General features: G+C 42.4%; 1 long non-coding RNA gene across 2 annotated transcripts; it reads right to left on the reverse strand.

Annotated features, from left to right (window-relative positions):
* Positions 1–4,136: 4,136 nt before the first annotated feature.
* LOC149323279 (uncharacterized) lies at positions 4,137–7,140 on the reverse strand. Of its 2 annotated transcripts, none has more exons than XR_016280111.1 (3): positions 7,095–7,140; positions 4,980–6,058; positions 4,137–4,862 (listed from the first exon to the last, which is right to left on the reverse strand). It is a non-coding gene; the product is annotated as an uncharacterized LOC149323279 (long non-coding RNA). The 2 variants fall into 2 exon arrangements; XR_016280110.1 differs by lacking the exon at positions 7,095–7,140 and adding an exon at positions 6,320–6,426.
* Between the last annotated feature and the right edge of the window lie 7,803 nt (positions 7,141–14,943).

Raw genomic sequence — 14,943 nt, forward strand, 5'->3', positions numbered from 1 at the left:
ATCTCTCGTTTAGATTTCTGCAATGCGCTCTACATGGGGCTACCTTTGTACTAAGTTCGGAAGCTCCAAATGATTCAGAATGCTGCAGCCAGACTGACCACTGTAAAAACTCTTCCCTTTTTATTTCTGATTGAAGTATTTTGTATTGTTTACGTATTTTATGATGTTTTTATTGCTGTAATCCCCCTTCGATCCGAAGGGAGAAGCGGGAGATATAAATAAAAAATTTTTATTATTATTATTATTATTATTATTATTATTATCAAGAAGATATCATCCAACCAGACCAAGACAGCCTTGCCCTGGGTTCCTTACAAATTTAACAATTCTGGGGGGTGTTATGTTTCCTGCATCTGCACTGCAGAAATGATGCATTAATTCTACAGTGCAGATGCAGCTGAAGAAAGCAGTTGGATAGGTGAAAGTGAGGCTAAGAGCTGAGCTTGGATTTTGAGGTGAGTGGGGAGCTCATGGCCTTTTTTTTTCATTTAACTTCCACCTGGGCTCAACTTGTATATTTTTAAATAAAGACGGGGAGGATAAAAATAATCTATGAGCTCAACAGGTATCTCCAAGGAAAACAAACTTTGAGTAAAATATTGTCTTCCTTCCCATAACCCTTCACTGCTCAGAGAAATGGGGCGCTCCCATAAATATCATTCTAGATTCCCTTTAGGGATAAACAATGGAAATAAGCACCCCTGTATACCGCATGCTGTATTTTGAGGTCCTCATATTTTCATATCTCATATCTGGAGATTGCATGTTTTTGAGAGATGACCTTTTAGGAACACTATGACAGGTTCCCAGGAAAAAAGAAAAGTGTCCCCAAGGTATGTGGGCATCCAGGTAAATGAGACAGTCAAATATTTAGTGCTCCTTCCTTCCCCTAAGTAATCTACATTTCCTCTCAAAACATGAGACAGAGGATCTCTTTGCACCCAAAGCCGTCAGCCAATCTCTCTGCCTATCCCTTGTTGTATTCCCAGTCAAGCTTCCCTGTTCCTCCATCTCAGGGATACCCTGATCCCATCACTGTTTGTGTCACACTAAAATGACAGCCATCCAGTGGGCATATAGACCTGCATTCTGTGTGTGGTCTGAATCACCCTCAGACCTCTTCACTCTGAGCCACTCCAGCTTTCCTCAATTTCTCTTCAGACGGGTAACTGTAATCCCACTGCAGCCCCTAAAATGCCACTGTCCCATTTCCATATTTCCATTTTGGTTCCCTCTGTATAATGTGCCTGTCTGAATTGCTAGTGTGTTTGTGTGTGTGTGTGTGATTACACTCTGTGTTTTTTGAAACAAATACCTTCTGGAGTTCTCCTCAGTGAGTACTGTACAAACTGGTGCACATAGTCCAAAAGGTACCCAAGCGTCTTGCAAAAGCTAAGTAACCCAACAGTTGAAGTAATGCAGAGAGTTGGTGACAGCTGCCCCCTCCACACACCCCTGTTCTTTGGGTAACATCCTTTTGGAGTTGTTCAACTTCTCAGGAGCCAGGAGGAGAGTAAACAGCTAGATGAAGTTGACTGCTTCACAGAATATACAGAGGCAAATCCAGACACAAACAGAAATGTTTTCTTCCTTCTTAGAGGCTGGGCTCTTTTCATTCCAGGACACAGTGCTGGAACACCTCCCCCTTTAAAAATGATCTCTAGACCTCTTGTTGCATTAATCCAAATGGGAAAGGAATACAGAGTCTTTATGCTAGAACAGAAGTGTATTTGTTACCCTGTCTCTCTTTTTAAAAGCATTCCTGTTCGGTTTTCCAGAGCCAATAGTGAGCAAAAACACACACTATAGATGTCTTTGGCAAGTTGTCTACAGGATGGTGAAATCTGAATGTCTCTGGGCCAAATGGCCTATCCAGTTTTCGTTAGCCTATCTCCCTTCCCTGCTGCCCAACAGGAGTTCAAGTGGATTGAAGATGCAGTTCTAGGAAGTCCCAGCCAGTAATAAATAAGGTTCTCTGTTGCAAAAGATCTTGGGTTTTTGCAGTAGTTTGAATGGACCCCTTCCTTGCTGACAAAAGGAATATATTTCTTGCCATTTCCTTACTAAAGCAAGCTGTTGTCAATATTAGTAGCAGCTGACATCCTGGAAAATAATCTGTTACAACAGGTGATAAGAGCTGCTGTTGCCACTTTGGTAAAGGAGACTTCCATTATGCCTGCTGGAAATGGCAAGAAGTATATTCAGGAAAAGGTTTTATTTAGAATGATTTCTTTCTTTGGAAGGTGGTCCTCTTTGTCTTTCAAGTGCCACCTTTCAGGCACTGGAATGGATAGCAAAGCTTAGAAAACTGAATGGCATGGCAAAGTTTGGGATCCTTCTAAAATTGTTTAAATGACTGATCTTGGGCACTCACACTCTCTCACCCTCAGAGGAAGGCAATGGAAAACCTCCTCGGAATACATCTTGTAAAGAAAACCCTAGGATAGGTTCCCCATAAGTGGAAGTTGCCTTGAAAGCATATCATAAATGTTGTGGAGGGATTCACTGTAAATTACTTTTCCTAAGGCACAATCCTTTTCTGGTCTGTAACTTGCATATTCCAACAGAGCAAGCAGGGTCTGCTCTGCTGCATTGTTGCTTCTCCAGCAGCCTGAGATTTGTCCTCTTCATCAGGTCTTGAGACAGAATTGTAGTTCAGCTGTCACCTTGTACATTTCCAACTCCAGGAAGGCTAAGGTCCCAAACACACTGCAGAAACCATATGGCTCAGTGCTAGGGAATCCTGGGAATTGTAGTTGATTGTGGCACCAGAGCTCTCTGACAGAGAAGTGTAAATGTGTCACAAAACTACAGTTCCCAGAATCCCCAACATTGAGTCAGGGTAGTTAAAGCAGTCTCAAACTGGACTATTTCTGCTGTGAGTTTTGGACCTATGGTGTATACTGAGTAGCCTAAATACCCCAAAGGAACCAGATCCTGCCTGACCAGGCATCCCTGGTTAGTACTCGGATAGGAAACCACCAACAAATACCAAATACTATAGGTTATATTCCAAAGGAAGGAACTGGTCTAACCAGCTCTGAAAATTCCTTGACATCAGCACAATTAATGTACACATTGAGGTGTGTGTGTGTGTACTCATTTTCCATACAGTTGTGAAAACCAATACTAAATGCTAAAGAAATACTAAATGCCAGAGAAATCCAGCTCCTCACAGCAATTTGTGGAGTTTAGACTTGGTTAGAAGAAAATGAAATGGAAAGTTCTCCTGCTCAGATGAAATGAAATGTTGGTTGCTATTCTCCAGTGCACACAAATCCATGAGTACTCCCATTGACTCCAATGGCACATATCTGGCTACCATAAGACTTAACCTTGATGTGAACAGCACTATAACCAAACTTCCCATCTACTGGGACTTGGATTGGAATAAAGGCATGGAATAGGGAACTTTGGGACTGACCACCAAGCAAGATTTCATACCAAGACATAATCTGGCTTCCAATAATATGGCTAGCAACAGCAATAGAAAATAGTGTAGCTGACAGCCCAATAGTGTGTCTGACAATAATAATCAGCAATTACAAACTGATCATAAAAGTACAAACTGCTTTTTGTAGTTTGCAGTGGGGGAAGAGGAAGCTATCTGTCTCTGGCTGTCCTCAGCCCCACCTAGCTTCTTCAACCGCAAGCAATGATCAAAGAATCCAAGCAAAAAAGGCCAAGGAGTCAATCATGAATTTTCAATCAGATTTATTTTTCTTGAAATGATATTATTTACTGAACTGAATATGCCAACTAACCTGACAAAGTGACTCCTGCTCAGTGCCCAGGGGAAGGCGAAAAACCTCCAGGATCTCAGGCCAATCCGCCCTGGAGGAAAATTCCTTCCCGACCCCAAAAGTGGCAGTCAGCACTAGCCTGGGCAAGCCATGAGCAAGAGCCATACACAAGGGACCCCTGATACTCCTTCTCCCCATTTATATATATTATTTACTGAACTGAATATGCCAACTAACCTCCCAAAGTGACTCCTGCTCAGTGCCCAGGGGAAGGCGAAAAACCTCCAGGATCTCAGGCCAATCCGCCCTGGAGGAAAATTCCTTCCCGACCCCAAAAGTGGCAGTCAGCACTAGCCTGGGCATGAGCATGAGCAAGAGCCATACACAAGGGACCCCTGATACTCCTTCTCCCCATCCCTGCTTCTTCCCCATACCCCCATTTCTGTGCTGTAGCCCAAAGGCCAGCCTTGTAGTATCTGTTGCTTTTCTCCATGGAAAAACAACCTGAATGGAGGCAGTGCCACCATGGACTGAACTAATAAAAAAGCCTGAGTAGAATCCTTCCTGCTATTGGCCTTTCCAATTTGTTCTTGAATAGTCGTGACTGATTCTGCTTTTCTTTTTTCATTGCTCTTTGAAGCAAAGATCCTACACTGACTGGTAGAGCTTAAAGCTCCCACTGTGTTTTCCATCCCATTGCAGAAGGCAGCTTCCCAGCCCTGGAGCAAGGCCCATAACTATTTAGTGGCTAGGGCTGGATAAGCAGTGTGCAATTGCAATTCTGCACCCTGCATATATTCATGTTCTTTGGCTCTAGGAAGCTACTTTGTGTATTTTCACAATTTCTGAGAATGCTCAGAAATTCCTGATTATACTTCTAATTAAATTCCCTAGTTCCTTCTTTTGAAAAGTGGGTATCTTCCTTACACTATGAGTCCAGGGGGTTTCTACTGGAACCATTGTTGCCTTCCTTACTATAGATAGCATGCTCTAATTATTAGCATTTCCAAAAGTAGTAATTTTAGCATTAAGTACTTATAGAGGTTATACATGCCTGATTCCTTCTTGTTCCCAAGCCTGTCCACAAATCCAGAGTAGCAGATGAAAGGAGTACCTTCTCTGCAAAAACGAAACTGTTTAAACTGACTGCAAGGATTGGTTTGTAAAGATCAAGCAGACAAGAAAATGTGACAAAAGTAGTTAGGGAGTTGGTAGAAAGTGATCTAAAGAACCTACCTCTATGCTGGGCATCTTCCACATGTTGCTGTTCCTGAATTATGGGATTCTCAAATTCATGTTTCCCATTGCACAGAAGACATCCTGTTATGAGCTTGTTACATTTTGATCCAGTAGGAAAAACCCATTTCTTTCTGCTTTTCAACACTCCCTCTTTAAAGATGCAAAAGGTTAGTATTTGTCAGCTCAGTCCCTGCAAAAAAAATCACTATATCATCAGCCAGAGAGAGATTCATGATCATTGTTTCAACATGTCATCTATGAAGGTTTGGGAGACTAAGGATCACTCACTGCAACAAAAGATGCCTCTTTAGGCCCTACCTGCATTTCGGTGATATTCATTAAAGCAGAGCAATGCATTTTGTTCCTTACTTCATAGTAGATCCCCTTTTTGGTTGGTTGTTTCTTTGTTAACACTGTTGAAATCCATGCATTTTCTTTCAGCTTTTCAATTCACTGTTACATTCAGGAATTACTAGGATACAGTTCTTTTAAACTTGGAAAACCTCTGTCAAGTCTGCAAAGAAACTATAAGCCACTCACGCGGGCGTTTCAGTAAACCTAGTTTAAATAGTCCCACCAGCAAGAAAAAGGACCCAAGACTTACCTCCATGTTGGTAATACTCACGTCTATCTTCGTGAAAGATGTTATGTTCCTTATCTCACTTCAGCACTTTCACTCTGAATTTGTTGCTGTTCTAAGCTTGTGAGAAACAGTCAAACGAAGGCCTATCCTTCATTTTCCAATTCCAGTGAGTTTTTCCAGGCTGAAGGTATTCACTTGACTCGAGAAATACCATCGGTTCAAAGAGGCCAAGAGGAACAGGGAAATAGTCAAGCATCTGTTTCCTTTTCTACATAGGACAACTTTTAAGTACTTACCTCTATGCTGGTGATAAGGACTTACCTCTGTTCTGATGTTAAGGGATTGTGGCTATTCTTTCATGAGCATTTAGAAGCATGCTATGTTTGCTTACCCACATCAGGTTTGGTCTTGTCTTGTTGTTTTATTTATATGAGTTGGTGAATTTCTTGCTCCGAAGCTTTCTATGCTGAAGATTTTTGATCCACAAGGCTTTCTATAAAAGTACAAAAGTGAAGGTCATGTACAACTAATTTTATATTTCCAAATTTCAGTTTAGGAAAAGTGAAACGAAATGAACAAATCGATTCCTAAACTTCACTGTTCTTGGTTAGAGATTGGAATAAATGGGGAGACAAACAGAAAAAGAGATAAAGTATCTGCTTTTTTGGCAATAAACACATCTACCTAAAAGTTGGTGATGTTCTGCTTCTACTTTGTTTAGAGAAGAAGTCCTTGAAGAAGAAATGTTTCTTACCTCACATTAGATTTCTTCTTGTGTCTTTATTCTATGTAATTATCATTGTCCAATTCTATCATGAAAGAATGGCCCAACTGCAGATCTTTTTGCATTGTAGCATTACTTCCAAATGTGCAAAGAAATTAGAGTGAAATAAATGCTTAACCATCACAGTGACATCTCCAGCGACTGGTCTTGAGTCGACCAGCCTTCCAGCCAGCCATGGAAAATGATCTAAGAGCTCTCTCTGCAACAGAGGATACCATTTTAGGCCCTACCTTCACATGGCTGGTGTTTATGGGTAAGATGTTCATATTTCCCTATCCTTGAAGGAGTTCAGCCAGTAACATCCCTTACATCGCCAGAGACCTTTCTATTATTCCTTTGTAGTTTTCTTAATCCTATTAAAATCCATATATTTCTCTTTTTCTTCTCAGCTCCTTTTAAAGAACTGATGGGTTACAAGTTAATTCTTTTTTTAACTTGGAAAATCTCTTTTAAACCTGAAAACAGATCAATAGATGATCAACCAAACCTTTAAACATCATAGCTCATTGGTGTGGCCAGTTGACAGAAAAAGATCAACAGCTAATATATCTGATTTCTTCTAAATACAGGGCTTACCTCTTCTTTCTTAATCTCATCTCAGCTACATATTATTTAGAGACCCTTAGAGAACAGTTATGGGATAAAATTGAGCAATTGGAAACAGTTTACATAGTCCTTTAGCTCTTGGATTTCTCTATTCCAGTTTAAACATTGGATACTCAAATTAATGAAATATGCTACTCACTGCTGAATATACAAGTCTTCCTTTTCTTCATTTTACAAAATGGATGGATTTCCAAGTCTTTTTGAATTTGAAAAATTCCTTTTCAAATCTACAACATTCTGATTTACAAAACCTTGAAAGAAACCTATACCCCTCCCGGCTATTTTCCAGTGGTTAGTCTGAAGACTCTGTTAACCAAGACAAATAACAACGAATGATATTGTTTTTCTGGCTAGGAAATTTGGCAAAGGAGAAGTTAGACTCTGACAGTTGGAGAAACTGAAACACCCTCCTCACCTGTTGGACTCCTTAGTTCCAATCTCCTTCAGAATGGAAAACTGTTCTAGAATTGGAGATGCTTCTACTTCATAGTAGAAGCATCATAGATTTCATCAGAATCACCACATCTATGCAAGTGCCATCTTCAACCTAATCTCTGGATGGTGTGTTTTTCTGAAACCTATAAGGGTCTTTCTGCATGACAAATATTTTCATGTCTTTATAACAACCCAGTTTGGAGAACAGCTATCTGACAAGACTTCTGGCAGTTCTCTGTTAGAGGTTTAAACCACATCTCACAGATTTGCCATTTCTAGGACTTGAAAACTGTAGTACAGATACACCACTTTCTTAAAATCCTGACATGTCTTGGGAGAAAAGAGGTTAGAGATTCACTGGGATACTCATTGGAACTGAGTATCCTTAGATGTAAGTGTCTTCATGTGTGACTGCCAACACATGCCCATGTGTGTTTCTTATCCAACATCATCACCAAAGAAGGCAGAAGCTGAAACGTTTGGTGCTTTGCAGAAAAATCTGTTTCAATCATTTGAAATTTAAAATTTAAAATCATGTTCATGAAATCAATTTGAATTTTATAATATCCTTGTGAGGATAGTATCCTAGTAAGAAGCAGGTTCTACCTGAAAACAGTGCTGGTTGTTGCTTTCCTAGGATCACATTGGGCTCAGAATAAAAACTGCCAAAATCATTAAGTTTCATTACTTTAAGACATTTTTCACAGTTTACCTCTGATATTAGGGTCAGATGTCAAAAAACTCATGGGATTAAGGTAGTGGAGCATGAATATACAGGAGGTGTGCATTTCACTCCTTCTTTCTGTTATGCGTCTTCAAAACAACTCCATCTATAGTGCCCCTATTTTAGGGTTTTCTTGGAAATATTTGTTCAGAGAAGGTTTGCCATGGCCTTCCTCTTAGAAGCTTATCGCACTCACAGCTTTCCCGTTCCATTCCTGTTAACAAAGCGGAGAGATCGTGAAACGGGATGAGGACTAACGCTACCGCATTAAGTGTTCTTACCGATATGTTAACGTGATTAGAATGATTGCTATCGCACACCGTTAAGGGAGAAGACAACCTGTTATGGATATCAGCAACAGCAAGGTCCCATCTGAAGCATGCCTGGTGGGGGGTTCCTTGGCTTTCCAACTATATACACATCTTATCAATCTACTCATCCAGCCATGATTTGCAAACTACACAGACCTGGGGGAAAGTGATTTTTGGTTGGCAAAAGTGGATTGACACAGAGCCTTGGGACAAAGTGAATCAAAGGAGGCTAATAAGAGTTGTCTGGCAAATTGATCTGCTTGGTGTAAAAGGAAAGGAATAATTGTTTACTATGCCATTTGAAAACAAAACTATTCTCTAATAGTGCTGTCCCTCAGCAGACTTCTATTGTTCTCTAGTCATAATCGCATAGACAAGAGAAAAGAGTGCAGTGTAGTCCTATACAGACCGGCAGAAAGCACCGGCCTGTGGACGTCCTGATGCCGGACACCCTAACTGCGCCCCATGGCACCATTTTGGCATGCAGCTCTGGCGCCGCATCCACATGATGCAGCAATGAATGGGCATCATAAAGCTGTGCCACCACAGCTATGGCGCCCCTTGTAAGGTGCAAAAGGAGCTGCTTTTTGCTTCTGCTTATTGTGCTCTCCAGAAGCCGGATCGGGGCCATGGCACGAGATTGCCACGGCCCCGATCCAGCCAGGAAAGGGGCAGCTGCATGCCATCCTTTAGGGGCAATCTGTATAGCCCCAGTGTTTCCAAGTCAGAAGCTCCCAAGCACCACCAGCTCTCTGTCACTTGTAAGAAAGGAAAGGCAACCAGGAATTGGAATATTCTATCCGCAGTCATGAAGCAGAGAGGCAGGAAAAACCTGTCCATGTCTTCTAGCAAATCCTTGTTCAAAGTGATCCATTCTGTAGTTGATTTGTCCAGTTTAATTTTAACCCCCCACCCCAACTAACAGAACTCTCTCAATTCCCTTGGTCAACAAGTTTGTCATGACAACATGACATTCTGGACTCCTAGATTTGGTCTTAGCAGTGAACCAAGTCATTGCTACACATTTCATAGCCCTCCCGTTTTGCTGATTCAACCAGCCTGAAGCTGCCGCTGGGTTTTCTCTGACTTTGCAAGCTTTTATGAAACACAATTCTCATGGTATTAGCCAGGACATTTTCAAATGAATTGATACTTGGTGTCTATTCTCCCATTCAAAAGGTTCATAAGTGATATTTTTTGACATTACATACAATCCTCCTGACATTCAAATTGTGTTGAAAGAGAATTTTTTTAAAAGGAGGAAATCAATACAAAATTTCAAATATATTTAAACACTTGAATATCCTAGTAATTTTTATTATGAAACCCATCAACATAAAATAATTGAATTAAAAAGAAGAATAGTCCACACAACTAGGAAAGCTTAGAAAACTTGTTTTTGAAATCCCATTGGTCTGGGATTGCAAAAGATATAAATTTATGGGATTATTTTTACTTTCGTTTTGCAGCAACTTGCAGAAGGCATTGAAACATGGGTGGGAATCCTCTGGTTCCCTGATTAAATTGAATGGGCCCATTTGTCTCTACTCGGTGTACAAAGCCAGGATTGAGATTTGAACACACACCTATTACTTGGTATTTACTAAGCAAAGTCATCACAGCAGCTGAGTTTAAAAAAATGAGCCACCAGATTATGGAAAGGAGAAAACCTGAGTGTGGTGAGGTTGTCTTTTGTAAAAAAAGAAAAAAAGAAAGAACACCTAACAATACCTTCACTCACACATATACACAAGCTAATGTGGTGTAATGATTTGAGCATTGGACTATGACTCCAGAGACCAGGATCCAATTCCCCACTCAGCCATGGAAACCCATTGGGTGACATTGGGTGAGCCTCACACTCTCACCCTCAGAAAACATCATAATAGGTTCACCTTACAATTGCCATATATGCCAAGGCAAAACACTGATTAAGACAGATAGATAGATAGATAGATAGACAGACAGAAGCAAGCTGTTGTTCCATATAATCGTGAAGCGAGGGACATATGGTCATGAAATCTATAGACCAAAAAGAACCAAGAGGGATATTCGTATGAGGTTGTGACAGGGTTGAGCTTTTTCTTCCAAATCTCTGGATTGGATAGAGAGAAACCCTACTGCAGATGGAAGGGATCCTCCAAGACACTTGATCCAGGAGACTTCTTCTACTTGCTGAACAGAGTATGGAAGACATCATTAACAACAGGGCTCTTCTCTGTGGCTCCTTATATCCACATCTCAAAGACTAAGGGAGATGGATTGAGAAATCTGGAAGAACAAAGATGGTGGCACTAGGGACTGCAGGGAGATGAGCTCTTGACAAAAGGAAAGGTACACAGTAGGTAACTTTATGAGGATTAGTCATTTCTGCACCTTCGTGCTCTGGGCCCCAGGCCATGGACAGGATAGTTATCACTTTTGGGACCAAGCTGTCTCATCCCTCAGACCTATGAGGCCCCAGGAGTTGATGACATGAGAGGATCCCTCTACAATTGATGCTGTATGGCCCCAGGGAATGGTTATCATGTCAACCCCATAATCTAACAGACTCCCTGGCCGAGTTGACACAGCTAGTCTCAGAGCTGGTGCTGGAGTCCCCCAGACTTCTTGTCTTGGGGGACCTCAACATCCCCTTCGAGGCTGGCTCATCAGATCTTGCAGGGGCAGCTCGGGAGTTCATGACTTCCATGACAGCCATGGGCCTGTCCCAATTAGTCTCAGGTCTCACCATTGTGCGGGTAACACACTCGATGTGGTCTTCTGTGCGGAACAGGAAAGCCCGTGGGCAGAGGTTATCAATGCCACTGCCCTATCATGGACAGACCATTTCCTGGTCAAGGTTGGCCTAAAAGCCACTACCCACACCCCCCTCAGGGGTGGAGGATCCATTAAACTGATCTGCCCTTGAAGGCTGCTGGAACCCAAAAGGTTCCAGGAAGCCCTAGAGGGTTTTATGGTTGGAAATGGTGGCGATTCTGTCAATGCCCTGGTTGATACCTGGAATAAAGACCTAACCAGGGCAATAGACAGTATCACTCCCAAGCGTCTTCTCCGGCTCGCTTCAAATAAAAAACCATGGTACACTCAAGATCTGCGACAAATGAAGCGAGCCGTGCGATGGCTAGAACGCAGCTGGCGGAAACACCAACACTTAACTGACAAGACGCTCCTAGGAAACCTTTTAGTTTCCTACACAGCGACAATCGATGCAGCAAAGAACTTGTTCTGTGCTGCACGTATTGCATCCGCAGAGTCTCGTCCAGCAGAGCAATTCAAGGTGGTTAGAGAGCTAATCCAACTGCCTCCCGCCCCAAACGTATTACTAGAACCTGCTGTGACTTCTTTGCCAATAAGATCTCTCAGATAAGGGTCGATCTGGATGCCGGCATTAAAACAGAGACTATGAGAGAGGTATCCAGTGACTCCACGGACTGCGTTAGACTGGAACTTTTTGAGCTTGTGCGTGCCAATGAAGTGGACAGCTCCTTGGATGTGTAAGGAGGACGACTTGCCCTCTCGATCCCTGCCCATGTTGGCTGACCGTTCAGGGAGGAGATGCTGTAACATCACTGCTTCAGACTATAATAAATGCATCCCTTAGAGAGCGGAAATTTCCATCAGTACTTAAACATGCAGTGGTTAAGCCACTCTTAAAGAAACCCTCTCTAGATCCCCTGATAAGGAACAACTATAGCCCTGTCTCTTTCCTACCATTTTTGGGCAAGGTGATCGAGAGGGCAGTCGCCTTCCAACTCCAGGCTGTCTTGGATGAAGCCGATTATCTGGACCCGTTTCAAACTGGCTTTCGGGGGGGATACGGAGTTGAGACTGCCATGGTTGCCCTAGCTGATTATCTCTGTCTGTGCCTCGACAGGGGAAGTGTGACACTGTTGGTGCTCTTGGACATCTCAGCGGCATTCGATACCATTGACCATGGTATCCTTCTGGAACGCCTGAGCGCACTGAGCTCCAGTGGTTCCGTTCCTACCTCTCAGACAGATTCCAAATGGTGATGCTGTGGGACAGTTGTTCTCGTAAAAGAGAATTGATATCTGGCGTCCCTCAGGGCGGCATTCTGTCCCCCATGCTTTTTAACATTTACACAAAGCTGCTGGGAGAGATCATCCGGAGACGTGGGGCACGGTGTTATCAATACGCCAATGACACCCAAATTAACTTCTCTGTGTCTCTAACTGCTGCAGACAATAAGGAGGGCATCCCTCCTGTGAATGCCTGTGTTGAGTCAGTAACGGGCCGGATGAGGGAAAACAAACTCAAGCTGAATCCAGAGAAAACGGAGGTGCTCGTGATAGGTGCCCCTGGTCTAGGGAAGGAGATTTCTCAACTCATCCTTGATGGGGTCACACTTCCCCTGAAGAATGAAGTTCGCAGTTTGAGAGTGCTCCTGCACTCGTCTCTACAGTTGACAGGTGGAGTCGATAGCCAGGAGTGCATGGTGTCAGCTTCGGCTGGTACGCCAACTGCGCCCCTACCTGAAACAGTAGTACACGCACTGGTAATCTCTCGTTTAGATTTCTGCAATGCGCTCTACATGGGGCTACCTTTGTACTAAGTTCGGAAGCTCCAAATGATTCAGAATGCTGCAGCCAGACTGACCACTGTAAAAACTCTTCCCTTTTTATTTCTGATTGAAGTATTTTGTATTGTCTACGTATTTTATGATGTTTTTATTGCTGTAATCCCCCTTCGATCCGAAGGGAGAAGCGGGAGATATAAATAAAAATTTATTATTATTATTATTATTATTATTATTATTATTATCAAGAAGATATCATCCAACCAGACCAAGACAGCCTTGCCCTGGGTTCCTTACAAATTTAACAATTCTGGGGGGTGTTATGTTTCCTGCATCTGCACTGCAGAAATGATGCAGTTTGACACCACTTTGAACGGTCATATTTGGGATGTATAGCTTATTTAGCCTTTTTTAAGGCCCCATAGCACTGAGCCATGGCAGTCAAAGTGGTGTCAAGCTGCATTAATTCTACAGTGCAGATGCAGCTGAAGAAAGCAGTTGGATAGGTGAAAGTGAGGCTAAGAGCTGAGCTTGGATTTTGAGGTGAGTGGGGAGCTCATGGCCTTTTTTTTTTCATTTAACTTCCACCTGGGCTCAACTTGTATATTTTTAAATAAAGACGGGGAGGATAAAAATAATCTATGAGCTCAACAGGTATCTCCAAGGAAAACAAACTTTGAGTAAAATATTGTCTTCCTTCCCATAACCCTTCACTGCTCAGAGAAATGGGGCGCTCCCATAAATATCATTCTAGATTCCCTTTAGGGATAAACAATGGAAATAAGCACCCCTGTATACCGCATGCTGTATTTTGAGGTCCTCATATTTTCATATCTCATATCTGGAGATTGCATGTTTTTGAGAGATGACCTTTTAGGAACACTATGACAGGTTCCCAGGAAAAAAGAAATGTGTCCCCAAGGTATGTGGGCATCCAGGTAAATGAGACAGTCAAATATTTAGTGCTCCTTCCTTCCCCTAAGTAATCTACATTTCCTCTCAAAACATGAGACAGAGGATCTCTTTGCACCCAAAGCCGTCAGCCAATCTCTCTGCCTATCCCTTGTTGTATTCCCAGTCAAGCTTCCCTGTTCCTCCATCTCAGGGATACCCTGATCCCATCACTGTTTGTGTCACACTAAAATGACAGCCATCCAGTGGGCATATAGACCTGCATTCTGTGTGTGGTCTGAATCACCCTCAGACCTCTTCACTCTGAGCCACTCCAGCTTTCCTCAATTTCTCTTCAGACGGGTAACTGTAATCCCACTGCAGCCCCTAAAATGCCACTCTCCCATTTCCATATTTCCATTTTGGTTCCCTCTGTATACTGTGCCTGTCTGAATTGCTAGTGTGTTTGTGTGTGTGTGTGTGATTACACTCTGTGTTTTTTGAAACAAATACCTTCTGGAGTTCTCCTCAGTGAGTACTGTACAAACTGGTGCACATAGTCCAAAAGGTACCCAAGCGTCTTGCAAAAGCTAAGTAACCCAACAGTTGAAGTAATGCAGAGAGTTGGTGACAGCTGCCCCCTCCACACACCCCTGTTCTTTGGGTAACATCCTTTTGGAGTTGTTCAACTTCTCAGGAGCCAGGAGGAGAGTAAACAGCTAGATGAAGTTGACTGCTTCACAGAATATACAGAGGCAAATCCAGACACAAACAGAAATGTTTTCTTCCTTCTTAGAGGCTGGGCTCTTTTCATTCCAGGACACAGTGCTGGAACACCTCCCCCTTTAAAAATGATCTCTAGACCTCTTGTTGCATTAATCCAAATGGGAAAGGAATACAGAGTCTTTATGCTAGAACAGAAGTGTATTTGTTACCCTGTCTCTCTTTTTAAAAGCATTCCTGTTCGGTTTTCCAGAGCCAATAGTGAGCAAAAACACACACTATAGATGTCTTTGGCAAGTTGTCTACAGGATGGTGAAATCTGAATGTCTCTGGGCCAAATGGCCTATCCAGTTTTCGTTAGCCT

Source organism: Sceloporus occidentalis, unplaced genomic scaffold (assembly GCF_023333645.1).
Source record: "Sceloporus occidentalis isolate IW3139 unplaced genomic scaffold, rSceOcc1.0.p SCAF_1, whole genome shotgun sequence".
NCBI classification, from domain to species: Eukaryota; Metazoa; Chordata; class Lepidosauria; order Squamata; family Phrynosomatidae; genus Sceloporus; species Sceloporus occidentalis.